This window comes from Lepisosteus platostomus, chromosome 3 (genome assembly GCF_059453375.1).
Source record: "Lepisosteus platostomus isolate fLepPlt1 chromosome 3, fLepPlt1.hap1, whole genome shotgun sequence".
NCBI lineage: Eukaryota > Metazoa > Chordata > Actinopteri > Semionotiformes > Lepisosteidae > Lepisosteus > Lepisosteus platostomus.
In genome coordinates this window covers 59,174,182-59,187,546 of record NC_142613.1, presented here as the reverse complement: position 1 = coordinate 59,187,546, position 13,365 = coordinate 59,174,182, and the positions used below count along the sequence as shown (strand labels likewise).

Sequence of the window (13,365 nt, the reverse complement as noted above, 5' to 3'; positions counted from 1 at the left end):
TACTGACATTTTTGTTCATGGAACAGCTAAATGAGATGAGATCAATTAGCTACTAACCGCTAACCTCAGATGTGATGAATACCCTTTTCTTGTTTGTAACCTCTCATGTTTTGAAAACTTTCTGATGCAGAAATAAAGGAGTCTGGCTCTACAGGTATCTCTACAAATCTGGCTGAATTGGGTCACAGAAAATTAGAATCGACCTTCAATAACTATAAATCAGCTCACTTCACAAATAAATTCATTTTCTGTCTAGACCACACAGACAGAAGGCAGAGGAGCTGAAGAAGAGTCAGACACACATTTCTGGAGTAAAATGTTGTAGAGCATGTCAGACGGAAAGGGGGGTTAATTATGAGTCAGGGTAGGATTGATGAGAAAGGCAAAATGGAGCTGTGTGCTTTACAGAACAGATCACTGACCATCAGGCAAGATGTTTTGCAGGTGCAATAGGTGACAGGCAATAATACCCATCTCCAAGCAGATAGGTTGTTAAACAGCGTCTGGAGAAGAATACCGTCTATAGGATGCACTGCAAGGTCCCCTGATCTTAACCATTCTAAACACATCTGGGACACATTCAATTCCACATTATCTGTTCATATTGTTTAGCCATAGCAAACTGGATAATTTCCACAATGTTCTAGAAGTGGATTGGAGAGGTCTTCCTTTGCATCAGCCCATTCATATTTAGTCAAGTGTTTCAAAGGAACAACGGCAGAATTTTTAACTACAATTAGATACAATGTATTTATAATTATTTAATTAATGGAAAAAAAGAATACATACATACGAGAATACATGTAATGACCTCTAATTTATCGATAAATAATTACTTCATGACCGAGACTGGAGAATTCTGGAATTTTTCCCAAACAAAGGAAATGAATTTTTTCATGTATTAATGCTTCTCGTGCCAATTTTAAACAACAATAATATAGTTTCAATGTCCTTGGAACTACATAGAGCAGCTTTTTAAGTAGAATTAATTGGTTGATGTATTAATTCGAATTAATCAATCTCTAAGTTACAATTGCTAGAACTCCTTTGCAATTAAGGCTTAAAGGAATCATCAGAGGCACTGTGACTATTCTGAAACAACTGATATAATACAAAAAAATTCTAGGTGAAATCTCAGAATGAGATAATAAGAGCTCCAACTTGATGACTTGTGGGTGATAAGGTTTTCTATAATATGGGTTGGAACAAGCAGGTTTAATATGTATATATACAAATGAGTTGCAGTATACTTAAATGACCGAAGGATTTAGAGATAAAAATGCATTAATCACACTAACACTTGCATTAATCTAGAAGTCATTGAGATATTTTTAATTTTAAACTAGCATTATTGTTTCCATAGACATGTTTTTTATCACTGAGTTTTTCATCCATTCACTATAAGAAAGCCATTTCTATTAAAAGTCATGACAACCGATAATCTCTCCTGGAAATGTATGGCACAAGGCAGGACTACACTCTGGATGGGATGCTAGTACATAGCATGACTCACATGCACAAAGACAAATTAGAGGCACCAATTAACCTAGCCAGCACACCTTTAGAAGGAGAGAGAGGAAACCAGGGCATCTAGTTTAAGTCCTTACACAGGGAGAATAGGCATACTCTATACAGATGGCTCCACTGTTCGGCATCAAACCTAGGATTTAAGAGCTGCGATTTGCCGTAGCACTACTGTCGCACTTTCATGCTGATCTAACACACTTCAAATGCTATGATTACAGGTAAATAAAATAAAGGAAACTGAACATTTAAAACACTTATTCCTCTGAAAGACTGCATCAATTCAAGCTGTATTGTCCCCTAGGGGAAATGTGTCTTACGGCACAGTCAAACACAACACAATGACAATACACATTATCAAAAGGGAAGAGAATATAGAAGTGTTACGGGAGTACAGAAGTGTTACAGAATGGGGGGGGGGGGGGAGACCCTTTTGAGATAAGAGGTTAAGGATTTCATGCTTTGAATTTATGTTGGATATTAATACCTACATATTTAAGGCCTGTTTTGATCACTGAAAAGTGTATGTGCTATAAATATTTGGAAATGTGAAGTACTTTTGATTTGGAGCAGATTTCTCTATAGCAAAAATATTATTTTCATCAATAATTCTCACTAAAAGAGATGGAGCTTCTTGAGAATGGACACAGGAAATAGTGGGGAAAAAATATTATAAAGTTACACTAAAAGTAGTTCAGGTGGGTAGCTGCGTCAGCATGAGTAGGCTGCAAAGAAACAAGTAATAGTTTAATTCCATACTGAAAAGAGAAGTAGGAAAGCACAGGGTTTCATCTGTGGAGCTTTTTTCGTGTGTAAGAAGGCTCCACATCCAAGTTGTTGTGTTTCCTTTCTTCTTTTTTCAGCATGGAATAAACCTAATACTTGCTATTAAAAGTAATTGTATAGGAGTTTGTTTTTCTCAATTGTTAGCACGAGAGAGAGATGGAAGTCTTAACAAAAATTAGATATATTGTTTCACGGAAAAATCCAATATACACTACGTCAAATTACTGGTCATCACTATCTTCTGCTCCCATTTCTTGAAAATACCCTGCATGCTAAGATTGAGGAAGTTTGCGTACATAGCTGCTGACTAGTTAAAAATAAATATGCTATAACTAGGTTTGCTTACTTTTGAAATTCATATTATTCTTACACATAGAATATCCTAATAAAATGCCAAAAAAATGAATATCAAAGGTTTGTTAAAGCACAGGTGCTTAGCAATTATTAATAAGATATTCCAAAAATTCACCCAAAGACATTCCACCACCATTTCAGAAGATTTAGATTAATCTTCAAAGCCTGGTACAGAATCTACATCCAAACTGCATGCATGTTTTGGTCAAATATATTGCCTTGCAAACTTTGTGAGCTAGTTAGGGTTAGTAGTAGGGTTTCTTTGTTAACTGGTTATACTATGCACTTAAGTTTTCAGCAACTTCAATGAGGGTTTTAATACAAAACATGTTTATTAAGTTGTCTGACCATGCATGCGTTGTGCCACTTTTATTGTAAGTTTTTTGCATATTCAATTTTGACATCATTGTATTAGCTGAGCCAGACTCATGAGTTGTCACAATTACAGAGACCTAAGTTTCCAAATCTTAATCATCCTTCACAAATGTTTTTACACCTTTAACACCACTGTATTCAGTGAATATCAATTTCTTTTTCCACAAGATTTGTGCTTGGAATGGTCTTCTGCAGCAGAAGTGAAGTGTTACATTGTGCTTTACCTACAGTAGATAAAGAGACCGCTTTATGGCATAGAGTTCAGCCTTTTTTTCCCCATCAAATCTCTCATATTTTGCTTAAAATGCAGTTCCCTACTGGGACAATGCTTATAAACTTGTTTCATGACTGCAACAAGCTTTCAGAATATTATTTGTACATACAGTATACAGTATTAGATAGATAATACTTTATTAATCCCATAGGGAAATTGATTAAATCAATTTTTTTATTACTTGAAAGGACTAGTATGCAGTCATTATAAGTTGAACTGAATTAACTGAAAAATGCCATTGTATGCCTTGATCACATAACAAGCATTATCAGACAAACCGCTCACATTTTTAGAAAAAACCTCAAAAGCATTTAAACATTTCAAACGAATAAACGTTTGTTTGCTGGTACTAGATTGTCATTGGACTGGACAATTGTCCTTAGTTTCTATGCTGATTACATAAAGATTACTGAGATCAGTGTGCCTACAGCGATACAAAACCATGGCCCTGCTTAGGCATAAAAAGTAATCATATTACTGAAATATTAATTGAGAGGGAAGATTACACATCCAAGACATCTTAATTGTTGTGGCAATATCCGATATCCATCTTGGACATCTTTGGAGTATTGGGTCTACAATTACTTGAAATAATTCTTTATAATTTAACTTTCAAACATAAATAATTCTGTGCATTTATTCATGTAAGACATTTATACAGACGTCTGAAAAGTAATTTTACACTAAACGATAACCTATGTTTATGAATTTCATGTAACAAGCGAAGGGACAGCTGTTGTTAGTGGTGGCTGGCGAATGATGTGGAAAATATATGAGTCAGGTGCCCAGAGATGCATCTGCACTGGACTACTACCTTCAGTCATTTTACACTCAGAGAGCCTTTAAATTTAATTTATTTTAAAGCCTCATAAATTACATTGCAAATATATTTTCTATATTTATGGTTCAATCAAATTGCAGTATTAATGTTATGCTTTTTTATCGAATAGTCTTATTTACTAAATGTTAAGGTTAACAAATTTTTGTTTTCCTTTTAGAAAATTCACAAATTATTTCCATTGAGTTTTGTTTTTTGAAGTTTTCTGCAGCAGTTTGAGTTTAGTTTTACGCATTTAATTTTAGATTTTACAAAGCACAAATATCAGGTGAAAACTGAGATAGTAAGGCATTTTCCTGATTTATTTTGCAATGGGAGATGAATGGGCAGCTGGTAAAGGACCAAGACAAAGATTGCCCAGCTGTTTGTGCATCACTGTTCATCCGGAGCACCAATGGACATACACGGTACATATTGTATTGTTTCTAACACTCCGTTTTGTTGCTTGTTGCTGGCTATGCCAAAGAGCGTTGAAGTGAGAAATGATTTGTCCTAAATTAAGAGGTATTATACAGTAAGTCCCCTGTGTTCACAAGCTCAATATTTATTATTTGCACAAAACATGTAGTGATCACTTTTTGCAGATTTGCAGACCAAACTCCCCTGTTTGCATGTAGTGGGAGAGTAAAGGCGGGAAACCACATGCAGATCTACTTCACCTGACCTGCATCAGCTTCTGTGATAAAAGCATAGCTATGGGTATGCTATAGTTATTCAGATATACAGTACGTTATGTGTAGACTAGTTACAGTGTAATGCCTGTATGTATGTACAGTAAGAGATCACTTTATTAGCTATATACAAATTCTTGCATTAGGAATTTGTTTTTTTCGCATACCCCAGCTTGCTCTCCATGAGACACACAGACAGGGAGAGCAGCTTGGGGTCAGAGCGCAGGGTCAGCCATTGTACAGCACCCCTGGAGCAGTTGGGGTTAAGGGCCTTGCTCAGGGGCCCAACAGAGTAGGATTCCTCTGCTGGCCGTGAGATTTAAACCAGCAACCTTCCAGTCACAGGTGCAGATCTTAGCCACAGAGCCACCCCTCCGCCCCTTTTTTTTTAAAGAAGTTAATGGGGTTTTACGGAAAAAAAGAAACATTAAATTATAAAAAATCTCAGAGATTATTTAAGTTAGCACAGTCTTGGCTCTTTCTAAGTCGCGTGGAAAAGGATAATCAAAGAAAATAGAAGAAAGAGATTAAATCAGCTGCAGGAGCAGGAGAATGAGATGGTTGAGTGGGAAGGGAGTGATTTACAGTACTTTGTTATTACTGTGAAGAAATGAATTTTATTACAGTACAAATAGTGTTGCATTTAAAATAATATAAAAATATAAATAATAATGTAAAAAGTAAAGAAAATGCACTCTACTAAGAATGGAAAAAAATCTAATATAGGGTAGGCAAGAATATAACAACAGTGACCTTATTTATTTGTTTGCACAAGCAATGACTTGAATTATAGGGAATAACAATGTTTTTTTTTTAATTTCCAGCATTCATTTTCATTAAAAACACTTACTACCAGCAAACACCAACGAACACATTCCACAACAGTTTACGGTTATAAAAATATTACTACAGAAATGGAACAAGTAATAGGTTTATTCCATGCTGAAAATAAGAAGAAAGAGAACACAACGTTTCGGCCGTGGAGCCTTCTTCAGGTGCGAGAGAGACAGGGCAGTCACCTTTGCCTACTGCCCTGTCTCTCTCACACCTGAAGAAGGCTCCATGGCCGAAACGATGTGTTCTCTTTCTTCTTTTTTTCAGCATGGAATAAACCTATTACTTGTTCCTTTGCAGCCTACGCATGCTGACGCAGCGACCCACCTGAACTATTACTACAGAAATGCTTGTTTCACGAACCGTGGAACAATACTATATAGGTATTAAACCCTGCACTTGTGGATTCACCATCCACAGAGACTTCAAGGTACATAAGCCTCACAAATATGTAGGTTTACTGCATGTTGTTGACAAATTGAACCAGAAACATGCAAATTAAAAGCATGCATCTGAGAACTAACTTTACACAAGTAGCTGGTGAGACATATTGCAAAGTTTTCAAGTTGCATAAAAGATCATTTAAAAAAACTGCGCTAAAATTGCTGTTTTCTAAAACAAATCTGTTTTCCTTATATCGTTTACAGTACTTTAATGTTAATTTAAATTTTAATTAAGAACTCTTGACAAAAAAGTATGACTAGTGTATTGCCTTATTTAATCTTATTAAGGCAATGTAGGATATCACTATTAAATTAAGGATGTCTCTAAATTTAAACTGTTATTTTCACCATTATTCATATGGTATGGATAAATTCAGAATATTGTATATTCTGTGTATTGTGTATTTTTAAATATAGATTGACAATTGTTATTGAAAGATCTAGTACTGCTTTGCAAGACGTTTTTTCATATTTTAATTCAAAAACGTTGGAAAAATTGTAATGTCCACCAGCAACTGACTTGCTTAATCCACAAGCCCTCAAAGCTTAAGCACACGCTGGACATACACACAGTGCTTGATCCACCTACCCACACTCTTGTACGTCTTACGGAATACTTCCTCACACTGAATGTTTTCTCATTCGATAACCTTTTTTATCAGCGGGTTAGTGGAGTTGCCATGGGCAACAAGATGGGACCCAGCAATGCTAATATTTTTGTCAGCTGGGTATAAGAACATCTCTTCCTACACTGGCTTTGTCCCTGACCTCTACAGGCAATACATCGATGACTGCGTCGGTACTGCCACATGCTCTAACAACTAGCTAGAGCACTTTCTGCATCACTTCACAAACTTCCACCCATTTCTCGATTATACAGTTAACATATCTTCCACTACTCTTCCATTTCTGGACATAAACCTATCCATTAACCATTGACGATTCTCTACTATTGTCTGTTACAAACCCACGGATTCACACAGCTACCTCCTGTACAGCTCATTTCACCTCACACATTCTACAAATTCTAACCCTTTTCCACAATTCCTCAGGCTCCGATGACTTTGAAGGGTCAACATGGACTTCCAAAACCCTCAAAATCTTTTTTCATTAATAGAGGATACCCCACCCATGTTACTCACAGGGCCCATTTCCCAAGCCACAAATAGCCCCCAGATCATCAACTCAATTAGGAACTCCAAGCCTCACAACAGCATTCTATTGGTGCTTCCCTACCATCCCAACACCCTTTTTATCCCCAGGACCATTCATGACAATTTCCCTATCTTACAGGATGATCCCTCCACTGGACCACCATCATCTCATATCGCAGACCACTGAATCTACATAACTTCCTTTTTCACAGCTCCCTTGACTGCCCTCAGCAATCATCCACACCAGGGACTTCCCCTGCAACAGATCTCGCTGCATCACCTTTAAATATATATTCAACACCACGTACATTCAAGGCCCTTCTGGACAATTCTGGATCACCCAGGCGATATCTTGTATTTCCAGCAACATTATTTACTGCATCTCTCACAGAAAATGCCCAGCTATTGGTGAAACCGGAAGGAGACTGGGAGACCGTTTCAGGTGACATGTCAAGGCTGTGAGGATCAAAGATTTCTCCAAGCCCATAGTTTCCCATTTCACCTCTAACAGCCATGATCATACTGATCAGTCTGCATTCTCAAAGAGGGGTTTCAGAACTCCTATCGCAGAAAGACATCCAAAAACAAAATTATCCTGACACTAGAACTGCACCTTCCCCTTCTCTCAACGACAGAGTTGGTTCCTTCTAATTCTCTCTATTCATTTGCAGGTTTTGACTTCACACCTCTCTTGACTTCACACCACCTGAGTGCTGATTCCGATTCTCTCATCCTTCCCGCCACCCCTCCACTCCCGGCTTTTGTTTTCCCATGCTTTATCAACAGCAGATTTTCCTCTCTCTTTCACACCTGACAAGGGCACCGGAGCCGAAACATTGTGTTTCTTTTCTTCTCTTTTCAGCATGGAATAAACCTTTACTTGTTCTTTTGCTAAATCAGCAGTTCACTATTAAATTTACGGTGTTAACTTTGAACTGCCGAAAAGAACCTATGGTGTTTATAGATGTCAGAAGAATATAAAATAATGCACAAATGAGACATACCTAGACAATGAATAATAAGAAATCATGCAAAATGGGACAATATACACAATGCTTTCTGTTACTCGTAACAGTAATTTGTTCATGTATATAAATGCAACACATTTTACATCTACAGTGTCCTAACCTACAGCAAATGTAGACATTAATTGAATGTCCCCAGCAAAGAACAAAGAGGATCAATGACAACACATTAGTAATATACTTTAACATTAGTCTTTGGATTTTGTACTAAAAAGTGACATGTTATACTGTAGCTACAGTACTTCCCGATCCCCTTTAACCTGCAAGTCTCATATTAAACCTTATTTGCCAGGAGCTTTTTCTCAGAATACAGTCATTTTCATTATGACAACTAATTTGAAAAGTGCTTCTTTAGATGTTTAATCATATCTTCCCTTTCTTTTCCCACTACAGCCTGTTTTAATGAATAAGGAAAACATACTTTTACTTTAAAGATTCTATCTATAATTACACAAAACAAAACAGTAATAAAATAAAAAACAAAGTTAAACGAGGATAAAACCCATCCACCTTGCAGTTCATGTAATAACATGTATTTACCATTAAAGAAACAATTTAACTTTCTGTTGTGACATCTACATGACAGTAAAATGTACTATACTGCATATTGACTTAAAATAAAAAAGAAGATCTATATTATTCTGATTTTAATGTAATGGTGATTCAATAACAGAATTCCCTTGAGATACAAATTTAAAATGCTATCAATCAAGCACACACACTCTACTTAAGCATTTTACAGGATGATAAAAGGATTCCTTATACAATACATTGGAATATTTTGGACACAAGGTATGTAGGAATCAAAGATGTAATTCAGTATAACAATGATTATTACTAATAATTAATTATACTCCATATGTAAGATGTATTCCTTCCCCTATGCCCGTATGCTTCACTATCGTGCTAAAAAAAAGCTGTCTCTAATCCACACCCTAATCATACTGCATGGATATTCTATTTTTACATTCATGATATCAGTATTATTTAATCCAAACAATACCAAAGTTGGACTGCATATTAAAACATACGATATAAAAGCAGAGATAAAGAGCTAAAAATCATCATTAATAAGAAAAATATAACTTTGTGACAATTTTTGACACATTTTACAACATAAAAAGTCCATAAAAACAACAAACAAATACATCTAAAAAAGGTAATATCCAAATCACAGCTCTAGCTACATTTAAAAAAATGTATGCAAGCCACTTGTAAAAACTGGAAATAAAGTTGCAGTAATAAAGCAACAATGAGCAATAGCTTAATGAAAAACTAAAAATAAATGTGCTGAAAAGCAGAAAAACATTTCTGCACAAATCCCTTCTAACTGCCCAACAAACAACTTTGTGCAATATCAATATATTTGATTGAAGCATCTCCAGAATTGACATTGTCCTGCATAGCAAACTGCTGTACAGATGCCATGCCCACATCAGCACGTGTACAGGCATCAGAGCCTACCACACACTTCAGCTTGGAGCTGAATGACTAACATTGGGTCACACATCATGCCAGGACACAAACACACTCTTCTAAGAACTGACCGATTTAAATTTGGAGCACTGCTGTGTTTAACCTGCTACTACACAAAGCTAGACAGCAAGTGCTCTGCAGACGTGAGCAGTGATACCATCCATGTTGCACTGCACACCTGGAGTGCTGTTAGTGTTAATTAATGGCTCCTTGACTATGCAAGGCTACAGAAAAGATGTTCTTGCTCCAAAACCTGCACTGTACTGTGTGCAAAATAATGCTCTCACATTTATGGGATTTTTCTGCTACTGCTTTAGGTGTATAAGAAATGGCCTCACTACGCATCCCTTGGGATGCATTGGAATGACATCTCGTTGGGACCTACTGCCATGTACCTTCGCTTTTCTACATGCAGTCTTTCTCACTGAATGCAAGATCGGCCGTCTCCCGATATCCACACATCTCTGTTTGTTTCTGCAAAGACTTAAGGTGGCCCTCTTCTAATTTGTGGTTCACAGGGGTGATCACAAGTGCTCCAAATGTCCTTTATGCACCCCTCTCGGAAGTCCGCTTCAGAGCAGACTTGGCTGAAGGGAATCACCCTCAACTCCTTGTGGAATAGTGATGTTTCATGTTCTAGCCTATCAAAGCAGTGTGATGATGCCATGAAGAAGAAAATAGTCACGTGTTAGTTAAATTGAACTTTTCAGAGTTTTAAAACTCGGAAAATATTAGATTAATCCTGTATGTATTCTAGGCATGAAGAGTTTACATAGTTTACATCAAGTCTGTTGGTTAAAGAATATTGAGAAGCACATCCAGATACATTAATAATTTGATTACTAGTGCAGCATACTTATGGGCTGAAGTGTTGGGGGAAGGGGGTTTGTTCTGTCAAATACAATGAGATTATACATACTGTAGGAGTTTTTGATCAGATGTGTCAATTGCCCAAGTTTGAAAACTGATCAACAGGCTTTACCTATTTCAAATTGCCACTCCAGTATCCAAGAGAGAAGGAAAATAAGCAACTGTGTATTTCATAATTAACTGTGTATTGCTTACACTTATTTAGAGCTTTTCTGGACACTCCACTCAAAGCACTTTACAGGTTTACCTGGCTGATGCGACAGCAGCCATAGTGCGCCAGAACGCTCACCACACATCAGCTATCAGTGGGGAGGAGAGCAAAGTAATGAAGCCAAATCATAGATGGGGATTATTAAGAGGCCATGATTGGTAAAGGCCAGTGGGAATCTTGGCCAGGACTCCGGAGTCACACCTCTACTCTATTCGAGTAACGCCCTGGGATTTTTATTGACCACAGAGAGTCAGGACCTCTGTTTTACGTCTCATCCAAAGGCGGGCCCCTGTTTACAGTATAGTGTCCCCGTCACTATACTGGGGCATTAGGACCCACATGGACCGCAGGGTGAGTGCCCCCTGCTGGCCTCACTAACACCTCTTCCAGCAGCAACCTTAGTTTTTCCCAGGAGGTCTCCCATCCAGGTACTGGCCAGGCTCACACCTGCTTAGCTTCAGTGGGTTGCCAGTTGTGAGTTGCAGAGTGATATGGCTGCTGGCTGTTATAGAATTGGATTCAAATAAAACAAAGATAATTGTGATCTCTAAATGTGTGGGTCCTTTTAAACAAAAAGTCAAAATAAAGTAAAGCAGAAATGTTTCAGTAGCTACTGTATATGACTGTTTCCAAGGTTAATTTATTGTACGCAAATGAACCTATGAAAGCCCTATGAAAACATTTCTTCACCTCTAATATAGAAACACAAAAACACCAGACTAAAGTGAAATACAATAGATTTCAATGAAAAAAACATTACAAGTCAACACCATCATATCCTAAGAATGAATTGTAAAAAATGATAGGAAAGGTGTTATTTTGTAATATTCTTATCAATCAGGCATAGGCTTCCAAAATAGCCTGGTTTCATTAATGCTGAAGACCTGGTCATATAGCTTCTTTCATTAATCACTTTCTTCATTTCATTTCAGCAAGAAACCTGAATACTTTTTAAAGCATTACAGTCAAGAAGCTTTTCAGTCTCCCTCTCCTAACGTTCCACACAATGCTTGTAAAGTCTTTTTTACATATTATATGCATACTCATAGGTGTTTTTCAATGTTCATATCACCAAAAGTTAAGTGAAAACAGCATGCGACTGGCAACATTTGCTCTGATAGCAGCCTTATTTTTCTTTATAGTGAGAAATATACTATCTTTACAATCTCTCTTTACATAATATTTGTTCATCCTCATCAAGCAGGTGTAGGAATGGAGTACTTGAAAATGTAAATCCACAGGAACACTACTACATTCTGTCTTACTGCAGGCCAGAGCTACTCCGATTTTATGCTCTATCAGGTTTTCCCGATAAATGACCCCTATTTTGTTAAGAATAATTGTAGTGACCTGCATAGTAACTAAAGTCTGTCATGATGTGAACCCACCTTCCTCTTGACCCTACTGTTTATACTGTATTCTGCAAATCCTTGAAAGAAGATATGTCAGGTAAAGGCACGATGGCAGCTTTCAAAAATAGCTTCTTTAGCTTTCTTGTCCCAAATGTGCAAGAAGAAAAACCTTTCTAAAATACTGAAACTGCCTTTTATTGCTATTCACTGTCCAGAAGTAAAAAAAAAAAGATACTGATTTTGTTAATACTCACACTTTACAAATATATTTTTTCTGTATATTAATATACGGTAACATTTCTCCTGGTGCAGTTAAACATACAGTAAACTGCGTTACATAAACCTTGTGAGCTATGTAAGCAATTTTAGATGCTAACAAACTCATTTCACCAGACACAGCGAGAGAGGTCATATTTATGAGTTAGTCTAAAACAAGTATAAAAGTCAATTCTTAAAGTGTCTTTAAGAGAGAAACTAGGTTAGAAGACATGGAGCTTGTTTATACTGTGTGCCTTCTTCATCTGTGTTTTCCAGCTCTCCCTAAAACGTTGTTTCTGCATTTAAAAAACTATTTTAGGTAAACAGTATGATTGCTGTATCATTCTGACAAAATTTAAGATAAAAGAAGCCACTGTTAGGCATAATGACATATTATATATACGGCAAAATGTTTCTTGAATTCAATTAACAGTTAGGCAATGTGATTCACAGCCTTCTACAGCATGTCCTACAGTATACACCTTTCATTACTAGCCTCACTTCTAGTGTTTTACAACTTTGACAGTTTGGGCAATTACAACTTTAAAAACAGATGGTCTCTCATCATGTACAAGAAAAAACAATTGATTGATATGACTAGAAAATCTAAATTATGAATAAAAAGTCTTTACTTTGTATTTAGATATCATATATCCAAGCAATCTACACAGAAATGAAAGAAAAACATGACAAAAGCAACCAACCTTTTTAAAAAGGCACTTTCATCAATACTGCATTTAAACAGCAGTTAATAAAAACAGGAGGTAGACAGCTATGATCCACATATATATTATACTGTACCGTATACTTCAGAAAACAAATAAAACTGTCATAGTTATGAAGTCAGTAAATGAAATGTAACATGTGGGACACATAAATAGAATGAGTATAATCCTTTCAGTGAATATACTGAACAAAAC

General features: G+C 36.5%; 1 protein-coding gene across 1 annotated transcript in view; it reads right to left on the bottom strand.

Annotated features, from left to right (window-relative positions):
• Nucleotides 1-13,365, bottom strand: part of rps6kc1 (ribosomal protein S6 kinase B1) — a 94,843-nt gene that overhangs the window by 22,541 nt on the left and 58,937 nt on the right. The window lies entirely within an intron of this gene.